Raw genomic sequence first — 6,631 nt, 5'->3', positions numbered from 1 at the left:
GACACTTTCTACTCAAATGTATTTATTTCCAGTTTATGCCCTTGTCAGTAATTGGAGCAAAACTTTGTGCTCAGATTCACTCCACTATATAATTCATCATTTATTCAAACAATTTCTGAGCTAATGAACTACGCCAATAATTGGCCTGATGCTGGGAGACAATAAAATTTGTTTCTGTTTTTAAGGACCTTGTAATCTTATTGAAAAGATAGGCATCACACTTGCAACATTCAATGGCATCAGATTTAACAGAGTTGTAAAACAAAATAGAACTGAAGTTAAAAGGGTAGAATAACTACATGAAGGGTTCATGAAAGCCTTCTTGGAAGAGATGAAGCTTGAATTAAGTCTTAAAAGATGAGTAGGTGTTTCCAGGTGGTGAATGTAAGAAAGGACCTTCCAGAAGAGATAGCATGCTTATCATTGTGGTAAGTCTCATTGTGCTTAGAAAGTGGCAGTGAGGGGTGCCTGGGTAGCACAGTTGTTAAGCGTCTGCCTTCAGCTCAGGGCGTGATCCCAGTGTTTTGGGATCGAGTCCCACATCGGGCTTCTCTGATGGAAGCCTGCTTCTTACTCTCCCACTCCCCTGCTGTGTTCCCTCTCTCGCTGGCTGTCTCTCTGTCACACAAATAAATAAAATCTTTAAAAAAAAAAAAAAAGAAAGTGGCAGTGACGTTAGTAAAACTGGAATTTAGAATTGTGTTGGTGGCTCAAAGAAAGGGGACAAGAGTTTAGACGGAATTAGCAAAGGAACACAAGGCCAGACATATGGTGGGAGGGCATTTGGAGCTAAAATAAGAAATGTGGTCTAGGGGCGCCTGGGTGGCGCAGTCATTAAGCGTCTGCCTTCGGCTCAGGGTGTGATCCTGGCGTTCTGGGGATCGAGCCCCACATCAGGCTCCTCTGCTGGGAGCCTGCTTCTTCCTCTCACACTCCCCCTGCTGTGTTCCCTCTCTCACTCTCTGTCAAAAAAAATAAAATCTTAAAAAAAAAAAAGGAAATGTGGTCTAATGCTATATGCAGTAGGAGCCAAGAAAGGTTTTTAAGTAGCAAATGACATAATTAGATTTAATTATTATTAAAAGTGCTCGTGTCAGTCAACACCTACCAGCTTGGCCAGTGGGTTCTGAGACAGGAAGCGGTTCAAAGAACCTAGGCAAAGAGTGATAAAGTTGAGAATTAGGTACAAAGGATGGAGCAGAGGCCTGGACTTTCTATTTCTAGCTGTTTCCATTACAGATCCCACAATAAAAGTCATGTTCAGACCCTAAAATGCTTTTAGAAGGAAACATAGAGTAAAATAATAATATGTGACCTTCATACTAAGATTAAAACCTTTCAATTGAATTTTAGCTTTTACCAAAGGAGCATATACTGAATGGTCTCAACTTTTGGTCTGCCAAGTTCTTTTTATGTGATGAGTATTCAAGAAAGAAGAATATTTTCTTTCCAAAAAGAGTGTTAATGTCTACTTGAAACACCTCCCTAAATATCTCCAACATGAAACAATTGGCATAGACATATCCAGATCTTCTAGAACAGTCAGTGCTTTTGATGTAAGACAAAAGCAGTCCATTGAAGAAGTGTCTGTTCCCGTAATGCTCACCAAAGTCAAGGCTCAGAGCACAAGTTACTGTTATCTCTTTCCTGGATTTTATGTGTTCAAGAATATGATAATAAAAAAGAAAAACAAGCTCTCTGGTAAACCACATTTCTAGTCTCCTGGACTGTAAAGTTCACAGCAAGTGTCTTTCTCTTTTGAAATCAGGGTATTCTTGAGAACCAGAAGTGTGCAAGACACAGGCCTGTGGAAGACAGGAAGGAGGGTAAGAGAGCATAAGAGGTGTTCTGGGCTTGGGCCTCATGGCTCTGTAGGGTACCTGGATCTTCAAGCCTACAGGCAGGCTACAGAAGGCCTTTCAACTCTCTGAAATCATGGAAACAACAATGGTGGATGTGTGGATTTTTCTGGGGAACGTGTTATTTGCTTTTATCTGATTCCCCAGCTTTAAAGAGCTGACTGGATTAAGAAGTTGTGGTCCATATATACAATGGAATATTACTCAGCTATCAGAAAGAACGAGTTCTCAACATTTGCTGCAACATGGACGGCACTGGACGAGATAATGCTAAGTGAAATAAGTCAAGCAGAGAAAGACAATTATCATATGATTTCTCTCATCTATGGAACATAAGAACTAGGAAGATTGGTAGGGGAAGAAAGGGGTAAAGAAAGGGGGGGTAATCAGAAGGGGGAATGAAGCATGAGAGACTATGGACTCTGAGAAACAAACTGAGGGCTTCAGAGGGGCGGGGGGTGGGGGAATGGGATAGACTGGTGATGGGTAGTAAGGAGGGCATGTATTGCATGGTGCACTGGGTGTTATACGCAACTAATGAATCATCGAACTTTACATCAAAAACCAGGGATGTACTGCATGGTGACTAACATAATATGATAAAAAAACATTAAAATAAAAAAAATAAAGAGCTGACATTTGAAGGTTTGACTGGACACAAGCAATGACAATATAGATCAGTATATGATAAGAACAAAAAGAGTGGTTCAAATAATAAGGTTTTGCTACTTTGGAAGACAGAATTAATTTGTCTCAATGGACTTTGAAGTGATCTATTTAGTCATGTATATTTATAAAGTTTGTTTAAATAGTTATACAATGTTGGGCACATTTGCCTCTTTGAGTCTCAGGTTTTTTTTTCATTATCATGTCCTAGGTTTGTTGTGATAATTTACATAGAACAGTTTGCACAGTGTTTGGGAAATGTTTTAATTGCATATTTATGACAAATGCAGATATGACATTTGTTATGCATGTGTATGCATAGTGGCTATAAATATAAAACTTAAGCTTAGAGAATTTTTGAGGATCAGTCATATTTCATTTATGATCATCTCTTGGAAGCTGAAGAAAGAAGATTAAGTAGCAAGAATGTTTACGTTCTGCAAGTACTATTTTTAAGAGGGCAAACGTTAGGTTCTGGTGTTAATCACCTATTGCCATGCCATGAATGAAGAATTTGAGTCAATGACAATCCCCATTGGAAACCTTTGGAGTGAATGAGTCAAAGTGACATGACATGATAAATTAACTAATTTTGGGGAGAACGTACAACCAATAAGGATCAGGCCCTACTTCTGATGACAAGGACTGTAAGAACATTCTATAAGAAAATTGAACCCTGGTCAAATGAAGGCTGCTTATTTTTGAATCTTGCTTGTTGAGTGATACTGGGAGACTTAACTTGATTCTTCAACTTCTCCCAACGCAAGTAACTGAAATGTGGGGCAGATGGAGCCCTGCATTAGAAAGCCAAAATTAGAGGGTTTGATCACTACATGGCCTTTTCCACCAACACATCTGAGGAAGGAGGCCAGTCTGCACATGGGTCTTGCTTTAGGACCCAGGCAATTTCTTTGTCTACTGTCCTCCACTGATTAGGCCTCTGGCTCTAGAGCTTGAGTTTTGAAGACTTAATTTAACTGGAGGACCATGACGGGTGTCCTTTCTTTCTCCTGGTCGACCTCATTCCTTCATTATTTCCCTGGCTAGCTTACAGGCTACCTAGAAAACTTCATGCCCCTTTTATTTGATTCCTTTGTACTGATGTATGTATATCCTCTCAGACAGGCTTTCCCTCGGACAGAAAAATATTTTGGTAAGCCAAAACAAAACAACTTACCCACAAGACAAAGTGATTACTAGTTGGAGATCTGGGTGGAAGATATTAGCCAGCTGTGAAGCAGAAACACATTTTTCTGTATGTTTTTTCATAATAGTATTCATAAAGTCATATGTAAGTTGGATGGCATGTGGTTAGAGCAGTAAGGAGAGAAAGTGTGCTGGAGGGGAAAGAGCACGGGGCTGTGCAGCCAGGCAGGCTGTGGTTGAGAGCCAGGCCGTGGGTTACTCACTGTATCACGGTGGAGCATTTACTTCTTAGAAATGTCATCTCTGTGAAATGTGAATGATAACGCCTAACAGAGGAATTTTAAGGATTAAAGGCAAAGTGGGTAAAGTGCTTGGCATCAGTGAATACTGAGTAGATTAGAAGTATTTTATTGTTCTGTTAACATTTTATTCTGCTCTGCCTTAAAGAAACTCCATATTAAGTGCTTTATTTTTATGTATGCAGGTCATGTTTGTCAATCATGTGATATGTACATAGTGGTAAGTGCTGGGAAATAAGGGAGTAAAGCAGAATCCGCACATTCAAAGGCATAATAGTCTACCCATCTTGGGGTGTTTGTGTGCACGTCCAAAAACTAGAGCATGATTCCTTGTCTTGTTGAAAATTTTACCTAAACAAAATGAAATGTATGAGTTGGTATTTTCACTGTGTCTGTATGATGTAAAAATATGCAGAAAGCTTATATTTAGGAATGGAGGGTATGGGGATTCTAAGGAGCTGAATTTTGAACCCAGAAATACACCAGGGGCACAAAAGTGATGAGCTGTGTTTGTGTGGTTTCCTCATGGTATGCTCCTTCACTTCCCCAACAATAACTTAACATTTTTCACATTGGATTCTATCTGAAGTCAATCTGACTTGAGTTTTAGATATTAGGATCTTCCTTTCATTCATTTCTTTCCAAAATACCAAGTTCCCTAAATAGATTTACAAGTTTTTAAAAAGATAATCAGCCTTTTCACAATGGGTTTGCTGCCAGAACACTGGTGTTGTAAAAACCACCACTAAACCTAAACCAAAATGGGAAAGGAGATGACTTGTATCAACATCACTGTCTTGGATGCGTAGATTTGGACAAGTCTACCAATATTGGTCATCTGATCTACAAACGTGGTGGGAAAGAAAAAAGAACCATTGAAAAATTTGAGAAGGAGGCTGCTGAGATAGGAAAGGCCGGTTCAAGTATGCCTGGGTCTTGGATAAACTGAAAGCTGACTGTGAACCTGATATCACCATTGATATCTCCCTGTGGAAATTCAAGACCAGCAAGTATTATGTGACCATTGTTGACACCCCAGGTCACAGAGACTCCATCAAAAACATTATTCCTGGCACATCTCAGGCTGACTATGCTGTCGTAATAGTCACTGCTGATGTTGGTGAATTTGAAGCAGATATCTCCGAGAATGGGCAGACCCACAACAAACCCTTCTGGCTTATACGCTGGGTGTGAAACAACTAATCGTCGGTGTTCACAAAATGGATTCCACTGAGCCATCCTACAGCCAGAATAGATATGAGGAACTCATTAAGGAAGTCAACACCTACATTAAGAAAATTGGCTACAATCCCGAGACAGTAGCATTTGTGCCAGTTTCTGGTTGGAACTGTGACAGCATACATTCTGGAGCCAAGTGCTAACATGTCTTAGTTCAAGGGATGGAAAGTCACCCGTGAAAATGGCAATGCCAGTGGAATCACACTGCTTGGAACTCTGAATTGAATCCTGCCACCAGCTCATCCAAATGACAAGACTTTGCGTTTCCCCTCCAGGATGTCCACAAAATTCATCGTATTGGTACTGTCCCTGTGGGCTGAGTGGAGACTGGTGTGTTTTTTTTTTTTTTTTAAGATTTTTAAATTTATTTTAGAGGAGGGGAGGGACAGAGGGAGAGGGAAAGAGAATTCTAAGCAGACTCCAAGCTGAGCATAGAGTCCCATGGGGGCTCAATCTCATGACCCTCAGATCAGAGCCTGAGCTAAAACTGAGAGCCAGATGCTCAACGGACTGTGCCACCCAGGTGTCCCAGAGACTGGTGTTCTTAAACTCAGCATGGTGGTCAACTTTGCTCCAGTCAATGTTATAACTGAGGTGAAGTCTGCTGAAATGCACCATGAACCTTTGAGTGAAGCTGTTCCTCGAACGATGGTGGCCTTCAATGTCAAGAACATACCTGTCAAAGATGTTTGTTGTGGCACTGTGACTGGTGACAGCAAAAATGACCCACCAACAGAAGCAACTGGCTTCATAGCACAGGTGATTATCCTGAACCATCCAGCCAATTCAGCATTGGATACGCACTTGCACTGGATTGTCACACAGCTCACATTGCTGCATGTTTGCTGAGCTGAAGGAGAAGATTGACCACAGTTCTGGAAAAAAGCTGGAAGGTGGCCCCATGTTCCTGAAATCTGGTGATGCTGCCATCATTGATACGGTTCCTGCCAAGCCTATGTGTGTTGAGAGTTTCTCTGACTACCCTCCTCTGGGCCATTTTGCTGTTCCTAACAGGAGAAAGATGGTTTCTGTGGGTGTCATCAAAGCAGTGGACAAGAAGGCAGCTGGAGCTGGCAAGATCACCAAGTCTGCCCAGAAAGCTCACAAGGATCAGTGAATATTATCCCCAACACCTGCCACCCCAGTCTTAATCAGTGGTGGGAGAATGGTATCAAAACTGTTTGTGTCAGGGGCGCCTGGGTGGCACAGCGGTTAAGCGTCTGCCTTCGGCTCAGGGCGTGATCCCGGCGTTCCGGGATCGAGCCCCGTCAGGCTCCTCTGCTGAGAGCCTGCTTCTTCCTCTCCCACTCCCCCTGCTTGGTGTTCCCTCTCTCGCTGACTGTCTCTATCTCTGTCAAATAAATCAATAAAATCTTTAAAAAAAAAACAACAAAAAACTGTTTGTGTCAATTTGCCATTTAT

General features: G+C 41.4%; 1 pseudogene; it reads left to right on the top strand.

The window, feature by feature from the left end:
• Positions 1–4,731: 4,731 nt before the first annotated feature.
• LOC100480911 lies at positions 4,732–6,326 on the top strand (annotated as a pseudogene).
• Positions 6,327–6,631: the final 305 nt, after the last annotated feature.

This window comes from Ailuropoda melanoleuca, chromosome 5, assembly GCF_002007445.2.
Source record: "Ailuropoda melanoleuca isolate Jingjing chromosome 5, ASM200744v2, whole genome shotgun sequence".
Lineage (NCBI taxonomy): Eukaryota > Metazoa > Chordata > Mammalia > Carnivora > Ursidae > Ailuropoda > Ailuropoda melanoleuca.
The sequence above is the reverse complement of the archived record's forward strand: the minus strand, read 5'-3'. Positions and strand labels throughout refer to the sequence as shown.